Source organism: Ascaphus truei, unplaced genomic scaffold, assembly GCF_040206685.1.
Source record: "Ascaphus truei isolate aAscTru1 unplaced genomic scaffold, aAscTru1.hap1 HAP1_SCAFFOLD_432, whole genome shotgun sequence".
Classification (NCBI taxonomy): domain Eukaryota; kingdom Metazoa; phylum Chordata; class Amphibia; order Anura; family Ascaphidae; genus Ascaphus; species Ascaphus truei.
The window spans coordinates 302,859-320,330 of record NW_027456763.1 but is presented as its reverse complement, the minus strand read 5'-3'; the positions used below and the strand labels follow the sequence as shown (position 1 = coordinate 320,330).

Genomic DNA, 17,472 nt, shown 5'->3' with positions numbered 1-17,472 from the left:
TCATTCAGTCACTAACTATTGTTCCCAAGAAGTGCTTTATACTACAAGTACCCACCATTAAGGACAAGCATTGTCATCTACTGCACTTGTTCCCCCACCTGTTGTCTCTCTGTAAGTCTCCTTACATTTCTCTTAGATTGTAAACTACCCAGGACAGGGATTTACTTTCCTATTGTCTGTTTTTGTTTGTTGAACTTATTGTATAATAATTTCCTGTACTTTTTGGTCTCTCTTGTAAAGCGCTGAGTACACAATGGGTGGTATATAAATAGAGATATATGCAGAGTCTAGAGACAAGGCACACGTGTATAGGTAGCTACAGTTTATCCGGGACCGTATGCATCCTTGAAGTGCCTGTCCCAGTTATTTTCTATTGATTGCAATGTAGGAGTGTCTGTCCTGTCTTATTTTTTTTATTATTATTATTATTATTATATATACAAAGATATATACAAAGATTGTTTCCTGTCGTTAGCATGACATTGTGTGACACAGTGTGATGTCATTGATTCAGTAGATTGTGTGCAGACCGGGACTGCAGTACAGTTTCACTGACATGAATAACTTGTGTGGTAGAAGCTCTAGAAGGAGCACAGCTGTGGGAGGGAGGTGGATTTGCTTTGTATCACATGGTTTGGAGCAAGGTTCATTGTATGTATCGTCAATAATAATTATAATAATAATAATGCAATGCTTAACTTTTTTATTTCAAGAGGAAAGACTGCAGAACAGAAGTGAATATTGAAGCCATGTGTTCATTTTCTTGCAAAATAGAAAATTGAAGGACAGTTGAAGAGGAGGAAAATGACTACACAGAGACAGATAAGCAATGTGTATATTTCTCATTTAGTATTTGTCGTTTTATTGACTCCAAAAAATCCGGCTGCTAAGGGTTTCGCATTGGACATATTCACCTCTACTCCACCCCTTCCTGTGATCTGTACCATGCAGATTTTTGTTGATTCAATACATCATGAATAGAGTGTGGCTACAGTATGAAGTACTGACCCAAGGACCACATCTACTACCATTCATAACAAGAACATGTGCAGTAGCGCACTGCTGCAGTTCTATGTTATTGCTATGAAAGGTTGAGGTGGTGCAATCATATGAATCTTGAGTGGGAGGGATCCTGTTTGCATCATTTAATTTGATCTAGGCCAGTAGAGTATATAACTCTCAGTACAGGTTACATATGGCATCAGTATTAGTGATTTAAAGAACAGAAAAACAGGAGTGGAGAACAAAACCAAGTAATGTTGAAGTTACTACTTTTTACTATTTACTTGGTCAGTCTGTACTGTCTACTCCCCACACAGCTGCTAAGGGTTTCCATTTGAGATACATTCACCTTCTACTCTGCACTACTGTGCTACCCTCTATTCAGAGATGAGTTCAAGTCATGTTTACCACTCTAAATCGCTCTGCAGTCATTGATTCAGCACATCATGGGTAGAGCATGGCTATAGATACAGCAAGCTTTATTTTACCCTAATATTGCATTAAAAAATAGAATATCACTCAGTTTCCTACAGATTTACTGATGCTGATAATGCAGAATCTCACCCTCCCATCATAATACACCAGAGGAAGAAATAATCCTTGCTATATATGTACATTGTGTGACATATTGCCTCCATGACCATTGATGGCAAATACATATTCTGTATAGAGCAGCTGTGTTATGATGTAGTTGTTATTGATCATCATTGAGATATAATCACAAGAATCTTATGCAAAGGGAAACTGTCATTAGCATAGTGGGATTTCAGCCCCCAAACTTCTGTAATATTAATGCAATGTCTTACTTTTATTGCAGTGAACACCGAAGAGACGGATCTACTACAACACTGCACAGGACAAGAGTATACACTACAAGCAGCAAAATGATCATGCAGTTGACAATATGTTGTTCTGGTAATGTGCACAATTATTATGTATGGGCTCCACACCACAGTGCTGGACATATTTTGTTAACTTCAACACTACCCCTACCATGGAGATGTCTTCCTGTGATTGGTGTTACTGATTCAGTACATCATATGCATAGTGTGGCTATTATATGATGGATTGATTTAATGAACCCACCAAACACTGATGACATCTGTATCATCTTCTGTAAAGTGCATCTACAGCAGGATATTATCAGCATTTGGGGTGATATAATCAGAGGCATCTATGTGCTTTTGTGCTGGGTAAAGTCCTCCAGCTGAACCGCCCCCCGCCCCCCACCCCCCTACACCTCCTGCCACACAGGCAAACTTACTTACACACACAGCACACTTACTTATGCACACTGACACTTGGCATACCTACACACACACACCCCACAGCCACTGGCATGCATGCAGAGTCCTGGGCATGCAGGATGGGCATGCAGAGTACAGAATATCTCCACCTTGCTCTGGCCCGTACTCTTGGCCTACCCCCAGCATCTGTCACCCACAACCTCTGTTCCCTCCCTGTAAATTGCTGCACTAACACACCTTGGTCAGCGCTGCAACCGATCACAGCACCGGATCATGTCACTGTGATAGGAAGCAGTGCTAATTGACCGGTCAATCAATGCCACGTGGCAACATACGCACCAAAAGAGATTTCCATGCCCCCTGACAGGCTACTCCCTGGGCAGTGACCCTGCTCATCTTCCACCTCTGATCACAATATTCTCTCTTGGAGAGTGTAGCAAATTGGAGTTGGGGGAATTTCACCTCTGCAGTGCATGTAGAGTCCTGTATGCAGAGTACAGAAAGTCTCCACCTTAGTCTGGCCCGTACTCTTGGCCTACCCACAGCATCTGTCACCCACAAATAATACATACACTAATACTCCCCACAATACACACTTTAATACCTCCTCAATAATAATCTCCCCAATAATATTATAGTCTTAAACACAATATACACAATACCCCCTAACACAAGATACCCAATCTAACACTCTCCTCTGCACCTCAACATAATATACACACTATAATACCCTACACACAATATAATACTCCCACACACACACAATATACACACTATCCTCCTACCGCCATAAAACACAACCAATAATACACACACACTTTGTGGATGTTGGGACCAGCTCCTTGCATGCACCAGTGAAAGAGAGAGGCCTGCCATCCGTGCCTCCCTCCGTTTCCCATCTTCTCCCTGTCTCTCTCCCTCCCTTTCTTTGCATCTCCCTGCATCTTTGCGTATACCCAGTCAGTGACGGCTCCGGTCACGTGATGCCTTAATATGGGCTTATCCATATATCTGTTGCAGAGATGGAGAGAGACCTGGAGATTTTACATTTCCTTATAATTCATATTGGTACTTAGTACGGGCACTTATTGTTTTATCAGTACTGGGTACCTGACCGTACTGGCCTACGAGTGAGAAGGCAATATTGGCATCACACAGTTACTGTTGAATATGTCATTCAATCCATTTTGAAAATAGTAATGCAATGTGGTTTTGTTTTGTTTGCTTTTTGCAGTAATGAAGAATGAAAAAGTTATATTAAAATTAAATTGGAGGGGAACTGGATTCAGCATTTCTTCATGAACTCTGCACTTGTGAGCATTGACCTTCTTGAGTGCCCTGACAGGTACACGCAACTTTAAGACTATAATCTTCATCAACTGCTGTGCAAGCTTTCGTGCTATACCTCCCCCTCCGGTTTTGATTTATACATTTGCTCTCTCAATTCATGTCCTCTAATATCTGGAGGCTCTCTCCTAGCATTTCTCTCTACCACAGCACGTCATCCCAATGTAACCTCTCTCTTGTTCTTTCTGTTTACTGTTTCCTCACTCCTCTGTAAAACTTTTCTAATTTCTCTAACTTCCACACTCCTGCTTTTATCCACATGTTCTATACACTTTCCTTCCCCTACCTTTGCATGTGTCTACACAAAGCACCATTTGTACAGACCTCTATTGCAGCTATTTCTGCACTGCTCAATGAAATGCACTCCTGCACATCCTATTCTCTTCCACCTTCCCTCATTCTCTACGCCCCCCTCTCAAAGCCCCCTCTCTCTATGTCTCCTCTCTCTACGCCTATCTGTCTCATTCTCTTGACGCCCTTCTCTCTCTACATATCCCTATCTCTGTCTCTCTCTACACCTATCTCTGTGTCTCCTTCTATGCTCGCTGATGTTGGGGGATATCTCTTATAATCTTGGACCGGCTCATATACACATCAGGCCTCCCTACTAAGAGTGTTAACCTATCTAATGTAATCCACATTCCTTTCCTTACTTTTCTCTTCCCTTCTCCTGTGCCCTCTGGAATGTCCACTCTTACTAACAAGGCAAGGCTCTAGTTGTACATAACCTCTTCTGCTCTCATCAGTCACAATCAGTCATTCCCCTCACCGCATCTTACCTGTCCCACTGATTTGCCTCTGCTTAATTAAACTCTCCTCTGACATCTACTCTAACCTCTCTTCTCTCTTCTCTCTCTTTCTTTCTGCTTAAACTAACAATCTTATTAACTCTTACAATGCTATCCTCCTATCTATATGCCCCCTATAGGCTCTGACACACTCATCCCTCTAACCCACACCTTTGGCTAAATTCCCAAACACACTCATCACACTTCCACTCGCTGTTCTTAATACCTACGGAGGAAATCTCACACTTTGTTTGATTTTTCTACAGTAAAAATGTCTCCTGTCCTGTATAAAGCTGCTCTCTAGGGCTAAATACACTACTTTTTTCCACACTCATCAACACTCAAATTTAATTTACGCTGTTTTTTTTCTCTGTATTTGACTCCCTCCACTGACCTTCTCCTCCCACTTGCCATCCTTCCTTCACTTCTCCTCAAGCATTTGACTACTTCAGAGGCAAGGTGGATGCCACCCAAAAGGAGATTCCTTCTGTCCCTTCCCCCTTCTCTCCTTCTTCCCAAATCTCCTTCTGCACTTGACTCCTTTTCTTCTCTTACAGAGCTGGAAGCTAATCATCTTCTATTCTCCCTCTACCACATGCCCTCTAGATCGTATCCCCTCACACCTTACTGCATCTCTTAGTCCCCACTCTCACCCACATCTTCAATTTCTCCCTATTCTCTGGATTTTTGCCCTCTTACTTTAAGCCTGTAGCGGTCACCCTTTTGTCAGAAACAAACTACACCCTATGTGCCTTACTAACTACCGCTCTGTATCCCTCATGCTGTTTGCCTTCTAATTGCTAGTGTCAACATTCTTAAATCACATGCCCTCCTGGATCCTTTACAACCTGCCTTTCGTACAGCACGTTCTACAGACTGTGCTTAAAGCTAATTCCCAAGGTTTTTCCCTACTAATCCGACTTGATCTATCGGCTGCGTTTGATGCTCTCAATCACTCTCCTCCTTCATATTCTAAACTCTCTCTTGGTATCAGTAACAAAGTTCTATCCTGGTTTTCATCATAACTTTCCTGTCACACATTCTCCATCTCTGTTGCTAACATGTCTTCATCTTCTATTGATCTGTCTGTGGGTATACATCAGGGCTCTGTTCTGAGATCTCTCTTTCTCTCTACATACTATCATTTGGTGACTTCATCAATGCTTTTGGCCTTAGATATAATCTCTATGCGGATGATACACACACAAATCTATCCACCCCTGTTCTCACTCCTGCAATCCAGTCCCTACTCTTGGGTTGTCTCCTGGCTATATGCTCATGGATGGCACTCCACTGCCTTAAACTTAATGTCTAACACTGGGCTCATATTATCCCCTTTCTCCATCACAGTAAACAGTACTACCATCTATCTTGTCATCAAACATGTTGCATAGGAGTAACATTTGGCTCTTCAATTCCATCTCCATTCACATGCACGGCTATGGGTAAAATGTGTTGCCTCTTTCTCTGTAATATTGCCAAGATCTTCCCTTTCCCCTCTCAACCTACTGCTAAAACTCCAATGTATACTGTTATCCTATAGGTTATTTTAACATACTACTAACAGGCCTCCATGCTTCACAACTTTCTCCTATGCAAAACTCTGCTGCTTGAATTATCTCACTTTCTCCCACAACAGTCTCTGCTCATCTCCTTAAATCCCTGTCCTGGCATCCCATCAAGTTTTTGTATCACCTACAAAGTTCTCCTCCTTACCTTTTTGTTAAGGCTCTCCATTAATCTGCTCCTTCTTGCATATCATCTTTGATCTCTCGTTATGCCCTTGCTTGTCTCTTGCACTATAACCATAACTGTCTCCTGTAAACTTCTTTCACCTCTACTGTTCTCTCACTTGCCTGAAACCATTTTCCATCACTGCACCGTACATGTGAAACTTCCTCACACTCAGTATATGCCAACATAACCTCTTCCACCCACATGTAAGACCAATCTTAAAATTCACGACTTAAATCAAGCATTTAAAAAACTTTGACTCGTGGCTACTGTCCCACACCCACAGTCACTGCTAACAACTATTGTTCCCAAGATGTGCTTTCTACTAATTGTACCCACCATTAAGGACAAGCATTGTCATCTACTGCACTTCTTCCCCCAACTGCTGCCTCTCTTTAAGTCTTCTAACATTTCTATTAGATTGTAAAGTTCCCAGGGCAAGGATTTACTTTCCTATAATCTGTTTTTATTTGTCGCACTTATTTTTTAATTATTTTTCCCCTCTCCCCTAATGATATACATACACTGGCGACACACTTTATTCGAGCTTGGCTAGTCCCACGAATTCGGGTATACTCGGGTGTATTGAGGTTTGTGACTGTTTTCTGCCCGAGTACATGGAGTTATTTTCCAAGCAGGGATTGAAGCATTTTATTCCCGCTGGCTGCAACACTGCACAGTATATATATATATACTGCATTACAATTCATGAATTTATGCCATCTGGTAGACACGCGAAGCATTGCAGCCTATTAAATCCTAATCATTATCATTTAACAGATCAGCCGCCCATCAGCCAGGCATGAACCCAGGCTGGGAAGGCAAATGCAACGGGGCTTGTCAGAGGTGAGGAGTGGCGCATTCCAGGTATCTGCCAGGTACATACCGGGTATTTGCTCGAATAAAGTGTGTCGGTGCAGTATAGGTTTTCCTGTCATTTGCATGACAGAGTTATTATGGTTAACTATTGCATCATGTAGACTGCCTTTTCAGTGTGATGTAATTGATTCAGTACTTTGTGTGCAGACTGTGACTGCAGTACAGTGTCACGAACATTAATGACTTGTGTGGTAGAAGCTCTAGAAGGAACACAGCTATGGGAGGGAGGTGGATTTACTTTGGATCACATGGTTTGGCGCAAGGTTCATTGTATGTATGATCATAACCATGCAATGCTTAACTTTTATTTCAGGAGGGAAGAACAGTGAATATTGAAGCCATGTGTTTCTTTTCTGTCAGAAGAGAAATTTTGAAAGACAGTTGAAGAGGAGGAAAATGACTACACAGAGACAGATAAGCAATGTGTATATTTCTCATTTAGTATTTGTCGTTTTGTTGACTCCACACAATCCAGCTGCTAAGGGTTTCGCATTGGACATATTCCCCTCTACTCTACCCTTCCTGTGATCTGTACCATGCAGGTTTTTGTTGATTCAATACATCATGAGTAGAGTGTGGCTGCTGTATGAAGTATTGACCCAAGGACCACATCTACTACCATTCATAACAAGAACATGTGCAGTAGCGCACTGCTGTAGTTCTATGTGTTTTATTAAAGGTTGAAGTGGTGCAATCATATGAATCTGGAGTGGGATGAATCCTGTTTGCATCATATGGTTTCATCTAGGCCAGTAGAGTATATCTCTCAGTACAGGTTACACATGGCATCAGTAGTAGTGATTTAAAGAACAGAAAAAACAAGAGAAACTTCAATGTTGATAACAAAGCCAAGTAATGTTGAAGATACTCCTTTAACTATTTATTTGATCAGTCTGTACTGTCTACTCCCCACACAGCTACTAAGTCTTCCATTTGAGATACATTCACCTCCTACTCTGCACTGCTGTTCTGTCCTCTATTCAGAGATGAGTTCCAGTCATGTTTACCACTCTGAATCACTCTGCAGTCATTGATTCAGCACATCATGGGTAGAGCATGGCTACAGATACAGTAAGCTTTATTTTACCGGCTGATCATCCATAATATTGCATTAAAACATAGAATATTACTCAGTTTCCAAAAGATTCAGTGATGCTAATAATGCAGAATCTTACAACACATCCCATCATAATGCACCAGAGGAAGAAATAATCCTTGGTACACTACCGACACGTTTTATTGAAGCACGGCTAGCACCGCAAGCCGGGCGATGCCCCGGCGTGCTAGCCGCACTCCCTCAGCGTGCCGCGCATCACCGATGCACGGTCACGCGTCATCGGGTGCCTGCGCCCCCTGCACGCGCGTCCAGGGCTCCCCGAGGGAGCACTGGTGTCCCGCGATGTGGGGGACAGCGGCAGGGGGTTCCGGGGGACCCGACGGACCCGGCAGCGGAAGGGAGAAAGCCCCGATCGGAGGGCGCTCCTCCGCTGCTTCGGCGTGCGCCCGGCACCCTCCGGCGCGCGCCAGGTTACTGCTGCGGCCAAGAACGGGCAAATGCTCGAATAAACTCGGCCGCAGCAGTATATCTGTACATTGTGTGACGTTTGGCCTCCATGACCATTGATAGCAAATACATATTTTGTATTGAGCGGCTGTGTTATGATGTAGTTGTTATTGATCATCATTGAGATATAATCACAAGAATCTTATGCAAAGGGAAAATGTCTGCAGCATAGTGGGATTTCAGCTCCCAAACTTCTGTAATATTAATGCAATGTCTTACTTTTATTGCAGTGAACACTGAAGAGACGGATCTACGACAACACTGCACAGGACAAGAGCAAACACTACAAGCAGCAAAATGATCTTGCAGTTGCAAGTATGTTCTGTAATGTGCACAATTATTATTTATGGGCTACACACCACAGTGCTGGACATATTCTGTTAACTTCTACCCCTACCATGGAGATGTCTTCCTGTGATTGATTCAGTACATCATATGCACAGTGTGGCTATGATATGATGGATGGATTTAATGAACCCACCACCCACTGACATCTGCATCATCTTCTGTAAAGTGCAGCAGGATATTATCAGCATTTGGGGTGGTATAATCTGGGGCATCTATGTGCTTTTGTGCCTGGATAAGTTCCTCCAGCTGAACCACCCCCCTATACCTGCCACACAGGCATACTTACAGAGCACACTTACTTATGCACACTGACACTTGGAATACACACACACACACACACACACACACACAGACACTGTCATGCATGCAGTGTCCTGTATGCAGAGTACAGAAAGTCTCCACCTTACTCTGGCCCGTACTCATGGCCTATCCCCAGCATCTGTCATCCACAACCTCTGTTCCCTCCCTGTAAAGTGCTGCACTAACACACCTGGGTCAGCGCTGCAGCTGATCACAGTGCCGGATCATGATGTCAATGGGATAGGCAGCAGAGCTGATTGACAAGTCAATCAATGCAGCTCCGCAATATATGCACCAAAAGAGATTTCTGTACCCCCTGTCAGGCTACTCCCTGGGCAGCGACCCTTCTCACCCCTCTCATTCCACCTCTGATCACAATAATCTCTCTTGGAGTGTGTAGCAAATTGGAGTTGGGGGAATCTCACCTCTGTAGTGCATGGTCACAATCTGGGCACTGTACCCAAATATTGGGCAATGTGGCACGTCTTACAGTAGAGAATAGAATAAGTAACTATATTCTTTACTTGTGTATTAAGGAACTTATTTGCAATAAAAATTCAGTCCACCTGGGACCAAGACTTTCTGGTTTTCTGAACAAAGTGGAATTGTTTTCCTATAATTTTATATTCTCTGAAATGTAACATCACAATAAAGTACTCCTATTTTTTTCCTTTGTGCTTTTTTATGGACTATTCCTTTATGTATTTCACTTAATGGGACTAATTACCTTACGATTAGATTTCACTTGTATTTTCTTGGGTTACTCTTTGGAATTTCTCTCTGTGTTCATTTATACTATCTTATTTAGAGCAGTCTTTGCCATTGGACCCCATTTCTTGCCAGAGAGATCTGTAACACAGAGTATTGAAGAGAGTACAGAACAGTGGTGAAGTAGATTTTTATGCTTCTAGGCAGCCTCCCTTCTCACCATGTATTCTGCCCCCGACGGTCTCTTGCACTGCTCCCTCCTACACCCACTCTCCTCACTCTTCCCTCCCCTCCCCGCTATCACTCAATGACCCCCTCTCATTCAATCCTGCTCCCTTACTCCCCCCTCACTCATTCTTCCTTCTGCACACACAATCCTCCCGAATATCACTCCCAAACAACACACACACTAATTCTCCCCACAATACACACTATAATACCTCCTTGTGACGATAGCTTCCACAGGCTTATTAATATTACACAAAAATAATTGGGTTTGAACGGAACGAGGCTTAAGATATAATAAATTGTATTTATTCCTTAGAATATAGGTGAACACAACAGATAATACAGTAACGAACAAGAAGTACACTTACTTAAGGGTTGGGGAATGAGAAGTATGATGTAGCATTTCTTTCAGCAGTGAGGAAATCATTCAGGTGATATCAGGTAACCATATCAGCAAACGAAGACAAAGGATATATGGGTGGACAGCAGTTTATAAACCATTCTCCTTCTATTCTTAACCTTAAGCACAGGGGATTGGTTTACAATTACCTCCAGCCACTCACTAACGTGGGAAAGCATTCTGACCCATGCCCCCCTGCTAGTTGGCACATGCGCAGTAGAACTCTGGGGGTCTCATTTCTGAAGCCCCACATTTACGTCAGGAATGCCAGACAGTCTACCATTTGGAGTTCTGGCAGGAAAACCTTTGTTGAAAGGTGTTAACTGGAACACTTAAGACCTGCCCTGGTTTGGGCTTCGGATAAACAGTGAGGGTGATAAAACTCTTTGAACAGCACTTAAATCCTAGACATAGCGGCGTCCCCAGGGCCATCTGCTACCTTATGGCCCAAAAGAATCTCTTCTGGGTCTTTGTCCATACCTTAAGATACACTATTAAGCATAAAACATAAACGTATTAAAATATCCGGTTCCGTTAGGTTTAGCAGGTCCAAACTTCCCAGTTCGCATTGCCAGAACTGGGACACCATATGGTCCAAAAAGCGACTTGCTACGACCTAAGAAACCGGAGTTACACCAATGCACATTAAATCATTTTAATACAAAAATCTCCATTGAAAAAGAAATCTCAGCTTTTCACTAAATCCCCATTGAAAACAACGGGCAGCTCCGCCATAGACTTTCAATGGTAAATCGCCGCCATTGAAGTCAATGGGGGTTTTCTGCCATTGAAGTTTATGGGAAAAGTCCCGAACTTCAAGGGGGTCCATACTCCGTCGGGTTGGTCCAAGCGGGTCAAGGATGGTTCTGCAGCGATGCCGGAGCAGTGGCTACAGATACCCCAAACCCTGATCCGCTGAACCCTCCGGAACCGGAGATATGGATTCCTAAAATTCAGCATTTCTCACTTAGTCATTTTTCTGAGCCGTTTCTGCCGCCGCCGGCAAAGCCTATGGCGCGACCCGCTCTATCTGGTTCGACCCTTATCGGGGGTCCAGGATTCGGGGACCCGGTGGTGGTCGAGTGGGGGGACGCTTAGGAACTAGGGGCAAAAAGAATTTTATCCCTAGGTGCCCTAAAACAGTTTATTTCCCCGCTAATTGACGTTGAACTTGACCCAGTGATTTTAGCTCTTTTGAAGGACATTGTATCCGCTTTGCGGTTTGCGGTCTGGACGGCAGCCAACTAGGTTACCTCGAGGCATCTCCATTGAAGTCAATGAGCCCATTGACTTTCAATGGGAAACAGCCGCTCTCCCTCTCGGACGCCACCTGCTGGTCACTACAGGAAACAGGACGAAAACAGCACAAATTCCTATTGAAATGCATTGAGCCCTAATGGCGGCCAATGGGGACCTGCAAAATGGTGCCCGAAAAGGCGGGAAACTTACACAAAGAGCTATAATCATTAAAGAATTATTAACCCTTGTGCTCCCGGATGGATTCTAGTGTGTGTGTGATGCAAACACTGAGTAACCAGACATTACAATGGAACAGGGGAAAATACATTTACATGTCATAACAAGGGTTACATCACATTTCTGGACCTCAGCCCAGTTAACCCCTTGTCTCCCTGGTGCGGTCAGGGGTGGCCAAATGGGGTGCAACCCCTTTAATACCGGGCCACCCCCTCTCTCCCTCTACACCTCCCCTTCTTAATGCGTGTCCTGTGGCCCACTGGCCCTGACGGGGAGTGGGGCACTGCTGGCACCATTAATGAATTCAGTCTCAGAGGGATAGTCCTGGCGTGAAAGTCCATCAGCATTGCTGTTTTCACTACCCTTTTTGTGCTGAATGGTGAATTCAAATTCTTGCAAAGCCAAGCTCCATCTCAGCAGTTTGGCATTTTCCCCTGATACCCTCTGTAGCCAGCTCAGGGGATTGTGGTCGGTAATGACCGTGAAAGCCCTCCCATAGACATAGGGCTGGAGCTTTTTGAGTGCCCACACAATGGCCAAGCACTCCTTTTCAATGGTGGCATATGCCACCTCCCTGGGGAGCAGTTTGCGACTGAGATACACCACAGGGTGCTCTTTGCCGTCGTCCCCCACCTGGCTCAACACAGCCCCCACACCAAAGTCTGAGGCATCAGTCTGAATAAGAAAATGCTTGGTATAATCTGGGGCAGCCAGGATGGGGGCCTCAGCAAGCGCAGCTTTCAGTGCCTGGAAAGCAGTTTCACAGCAGGAGACCAGGTAATAAGCACAGGCAGTTGCTTCTTAGTCAGATCAGTCAGGGGTTTGGCCACGGCGCTGTACTGTGGGACAAATTTCCTGTAGTACCCTGCGGTGCCCAAAAAGGCCATGACCTGTTTCTTGGTTTTTGGAACAGGCCACTGAACTATGGCTTCTACCTTGGCTGGCCCTGGCTTGAAATGCCCTCCACCCACCCTGTGCCCTAAGTACAGGACTTCTGCCATACCTACCATACACTTAGTGGGTTTTAAGGTAAGCCCAGCCTCCCTGATTCTATCCAGCACCGCAGCTACATGTCCTATGTGGGATTCCCAGGAATTACTAAAGACAGCAATGTCATCTAAGTAAGCCCTGGCATAGCTCTGCATCCCTTCCAGTAACCTATTGACCAGGCGTTGGAAGGTAGCCGGGGCATTCTTCATCCCAAATGGCATCACCAAAAACTCATAGAGGCCACTTGGAGTGAAGAATGCTGACTTCTCCCTAGCCTCCAGGGTCAGGGGAATCTGCCAGTAGCCTTTGCTCAGATCCATGGTGGTCAGATACTTTGCCCCCGCGAGTTCATCTAGTAACTCATCCATGCGGGGCATGGGGTAAGCATCTGACACCGTCCCAGCGTTGAGCAACCGGTAGTACACACAAAACCGGGTGGTTTTGTCCTTCTTAGGCACTAGGACTACTGGACTTGCCCAAGGGCTCTGGGACGGAGTAATTACCCCTAGGGTCAGCATCTCCTCAATCTCTCTCTCCATACTTGTCTTGACCTCTGCTGACACTCTATAAGCGTGCTTATGCAGAGGCTGCAGGTCCCCTGTGTGTACTGGGTGTTTGGTGAGATGTGTGGTCCCTGGCATGTCAGTGAAGAGGGCGCTATACTGAGCTAGCATGTCCCTGGCTTCTCCCTTCTGCCTAGCACTCAACTGTGCCCCGATCTCTACCTGCTCAACAGTGTTTCCTTGCTTTGCCTCCCCTAGGAGATCAGGCAGAGCATTGCTCGCCGGATCCTCCAGCAGTGGGCTACAAATGGCCATTACTGCTCCCATACTCGGTGCTCTGTATTCCTTTAACATATTAATGTGATATGTCTTGTGCCTCTCAGGCGCTACCTGTACAACATAGTTGCACTCATTCACCTTTCGGATAACCGGGTACGGTCCCGACCAGGCAGCCATCAGCTTGTTCTCCCGAGTGGGTTTGAGAACAAGCACCTGCTGTCCTGGGATGAATTCTCTGCTACGGCCTGCTGGTCATACCATTGCTTCTGCTTGGTCTGAGCAGCCCTGAGGTGGTCCTGGGCCACCCCCATAAGCATCTCTAACCGGTCTCTGAGATCTTCTACATACTGGATCACTGAAGCATCAGTAGCAGTAGTCTTCCCCTCCCATCCCTCACGGAAGAGGTCCAGAGGTCCACGTACCCTGCGGCCATATAGTAGCTCGAAGGGGGAGAAGCCTGTAGATTCTTGCGGTACCTCTCGGTATGCAAACAGCAAGTGCTGCAGGTGAATCTCCCAGTCTTTCCCCTCCGCCTCTATAAAGGTCCGAAGCATCTGCTTCAGGGTACCATTAAACCTCTCACATAATCCGTTTGTTTGGGGATGGTAAGGGGTAGTGCGCTGGTGCTGTACACCGCAGGCATCCCAGAGACAATGTAACAGTTCACTCATGAACTGCGACCCCTGATCAGTTAGGATCTCACTAGGGAAACCTACCCTAGCAAAAATGTTCAGCAAAGCTGCTGCCACTGTCTTGGCACTTATGGTGCCCAGCGCTACCGCCTCAGGGTACCGGGTGGCAAAATCCACCACCGTGAGGATGTAGCACTTCCCTGACCTGCTAGGAATCATGAGGGGTCCTATCAGGTCCATCGCTACCTTCTGGAAGGGTTCCCCTATTATCGGTAGGGGTCTCAGGGGTGCCTTCACACGGTCGCCCGCCTTACCTACTCGCTGGCAGGCATCACAGGAGCGGCAGAAATCAGCCGCATCCCTGGATGCCCCCGGCCAGAAATAATGCTGCAATAACCGGGCTCGCGTTCTGGTGACCCCCTGATGTCCCGCTAACGGAATAGAGTGAGCTACCCATAACAATTGCTGTCGGTACCCCTGGGGTACTACTAGCTGTCGCTTACCGGTCAATCCCTTCTCTATTCTCGGGTTCCCTTCTTCTCTGTATAGGAGTCCCTTATGCCATAGGCAGCGCTCAGTGCCCTCCCCTGCCTGAGATTCGGATGCCCGAAGTCTCACGCCGGCCAGGGTAGGGTCTGCCTTCACTGCCTCCCTAAACTGGGCTCCTAAATCTGCCCCCCCCCCCAGTCATGTCATTGTCAGGGGAAGGGGACACGGTAAGGGGGAACAGTAAGTCAGCCTGTGGTTGCAACTGATCCTGGCTTACCTCCCTGGGCTCCTCTGTGCCCTCCGCTAACGTTGGTCCCAAAGGCTGGGGGACTGGGGTGGCCACCGCCGACATTGCCGCGGTCTGGCTCCGGGTAACCGCCGCCACTGCAGCGGGCTGGGGCACACGGTCGTAGGTGCAGGTCATCGGTCCCAGGTCATTGCCCAAAAGAATTTCAGCATCCAAACCTGGTAAAACCCCCACCTCCCGCACACCCTTGCCCACCCCCCAATCCAAAAAAATGCGGGCCACCTGCAGGAAACGTGGCTCTCCGTCAGCCACAGTGATCTGTATCCCAGGGCCTGGGATCAATTCCTCTGGCCGGACCATATCAGGTCGGACCAGGGTCACTGCAGCTCCTGAATCAAGTAAGCCAACTGCTTGCCGGTCACCGACTGTGACCGGGGTGAGATGCTTGCTCCTGCCGTCCGTCTGCTGCAGGTCTGCGCTGTGATGTCCTCCGCTCCTGGCTGTAGGCACTGAAGAAACCGGGGTAGGGGTGACATGGGACGTCTCGCTGGGAGTTGTTTCCATGACCGGTCCTGGTTCTTTGGTGGAAGCCACCCGCACGCGGGCTACCGGCTTTGCAGCTGGGGTGCGTTGCCCTCGATAGGGTCCGTTGGAACGCAGGGGTTCCGGGCAATCTGGTCTGATGTGACCAGTGCTGTTGCAATTGTAGCACCGGCGCTCATGCCGGAGCTCTCCCGCCTTCTGTGACCCGCTGCCCGCAGGCGGCTTTTGGGTCCACTGGGGGGTACTCACAGCTTTCTTGGCCGGCGCCGGTGGGGTTACCGCTTTGGCTGGTACCTTGGCGGTCATCTGGGACCGGCTGACCACATAGTCATCTGCCATCCTCGCCGCCTCGGTGTAGGTCTTGGGCTTTTTATCATACACAAAAGCCCTCACCGCCGGCGGGCACTGCTGCATGAGCTGCTCCTGAAAGATGAGGTCCAGCAGGCGTTGGTAAGTCTTGGCCTCAGAGCCCTCCACCCAGTGTAACCCATACAAAGCCATGCGGGTCACATAAGTGACATAGGTCTCCTGAGGGTGCCTCTCCTCCAGCCGGAACTTACCCCGGTAAGCTTCAGGGGTAAAACCATGCTGAAACAGCAAAAGTTCTTTCAGGTGGTCATAGTCATCAGCAAACTCCTCTGTAAGCGCCATCAAAGTCTGTTTAGCCAAGCTGGAGAGTAGCGGGTCCAGGCGTGCAACCCTATGCTGGGGAAGCACCCCGTACCGCCGGCACTGCATTTCAAAGTTCCTTAGAAACATGTCAATCCGATCAGTGCCCTCCACATACTTGGTGAGACTGTGCTTGTCCAGTTGGAGTCCATCTCTGGGGGGTCGGACCGGGGGGCAATAAGCGGGTCTGTTCATTGCCATAGAGATAAACATTAGGGTTAGGGTTAGGGTTATAGGGGAATACGAAAATTTAGGAATGTGACTCATTTGGGTACTAACCAATCAGAGAAGAGTTAGGGTTGAAAGTTAGGGTTGAAAGTTAGGTTTGAAAGTTAGGGTTGACACTTAGGATTATTTTTCTATTTTTGTTTGGCCCAGGGTTATAGGGGAATACGAAAATTTAGGTATGTGACTCATTTGGGTACTAACCAATCAGAGAAGAGTTAGGGTTGAAAGTTAGGGTTGAAAGTTAGGGTTGAAAGTTAGGGTTGACACTTAGGATTATTTTTCTATTTTTGTTTGGCCCAGGGTTATAGGGGAATACGAAAATTTAGGTATGTGACTCATTTGGGTACTAACCAATCAGAGAAGAGTTAGGGTTGAAAGTTAGGGTTGAAAGTTAGGGTTGAAAGTTAGGGTTGAAAGTTAGGGTTGACACTTAGGATTATTTTTCTATTTTTGTTTGGCCCAGGGTTATAGGGGAATACGAAAATTTAGGTATGTGACTCATTTGGGTACTAACCAATCAGAGAAGAGTTAGGGTTGAAAGTTAGGGTTGAAAGTTAGGGTTGAAAGTTAGGGTTGAAAGTTAGGGTTGACAGTTAGGATTATTTTTCTATTTTTGTTTGGCCCAGGGTTATAGGGGAATACGAAAATTTAGGTATGTGACTCATTTGGGTACTAACCAATCAGAGAAGAGTTAGGGTTGAAAGTTAGGGTTGAAAGTTAGGGTTGAAAGTTAGGGTTAGGGTTAGGGTTAGGGTTATAGGGGAATACGAAAATTTAGGTATGTGACTCATTTGGGTACTAACCAATCAGAGAAGAGTTAGGGTTGAAAGTTAGGGTTGAAAGTTAGGGTTGACACTTAGGATTATTTTTC

General features: G+C 46.1%; 1 long non-coding RNA gene across 1 annotated transcript; it reads left to right on the top strand.

Annotated features, from left to right (window-relative positions):
- Positions 1-1,020: 1,020 nt before the first annotated feature.
- LOC142484033 (uncharacterized) lies at positions 1,021-9,782 on the top strand. The gene is made up of 3 exons (XR_012797539.1): positions 1,021-1,917; positions 3,484-3,594; positions 7,311-9,782. It is a non-coding gene; the product is annotated as an uncharacterized LOC142484033 (long non-coding RNA).
- Positions 9,783-17,472: the final 7,690 nt, after the last annotated feature.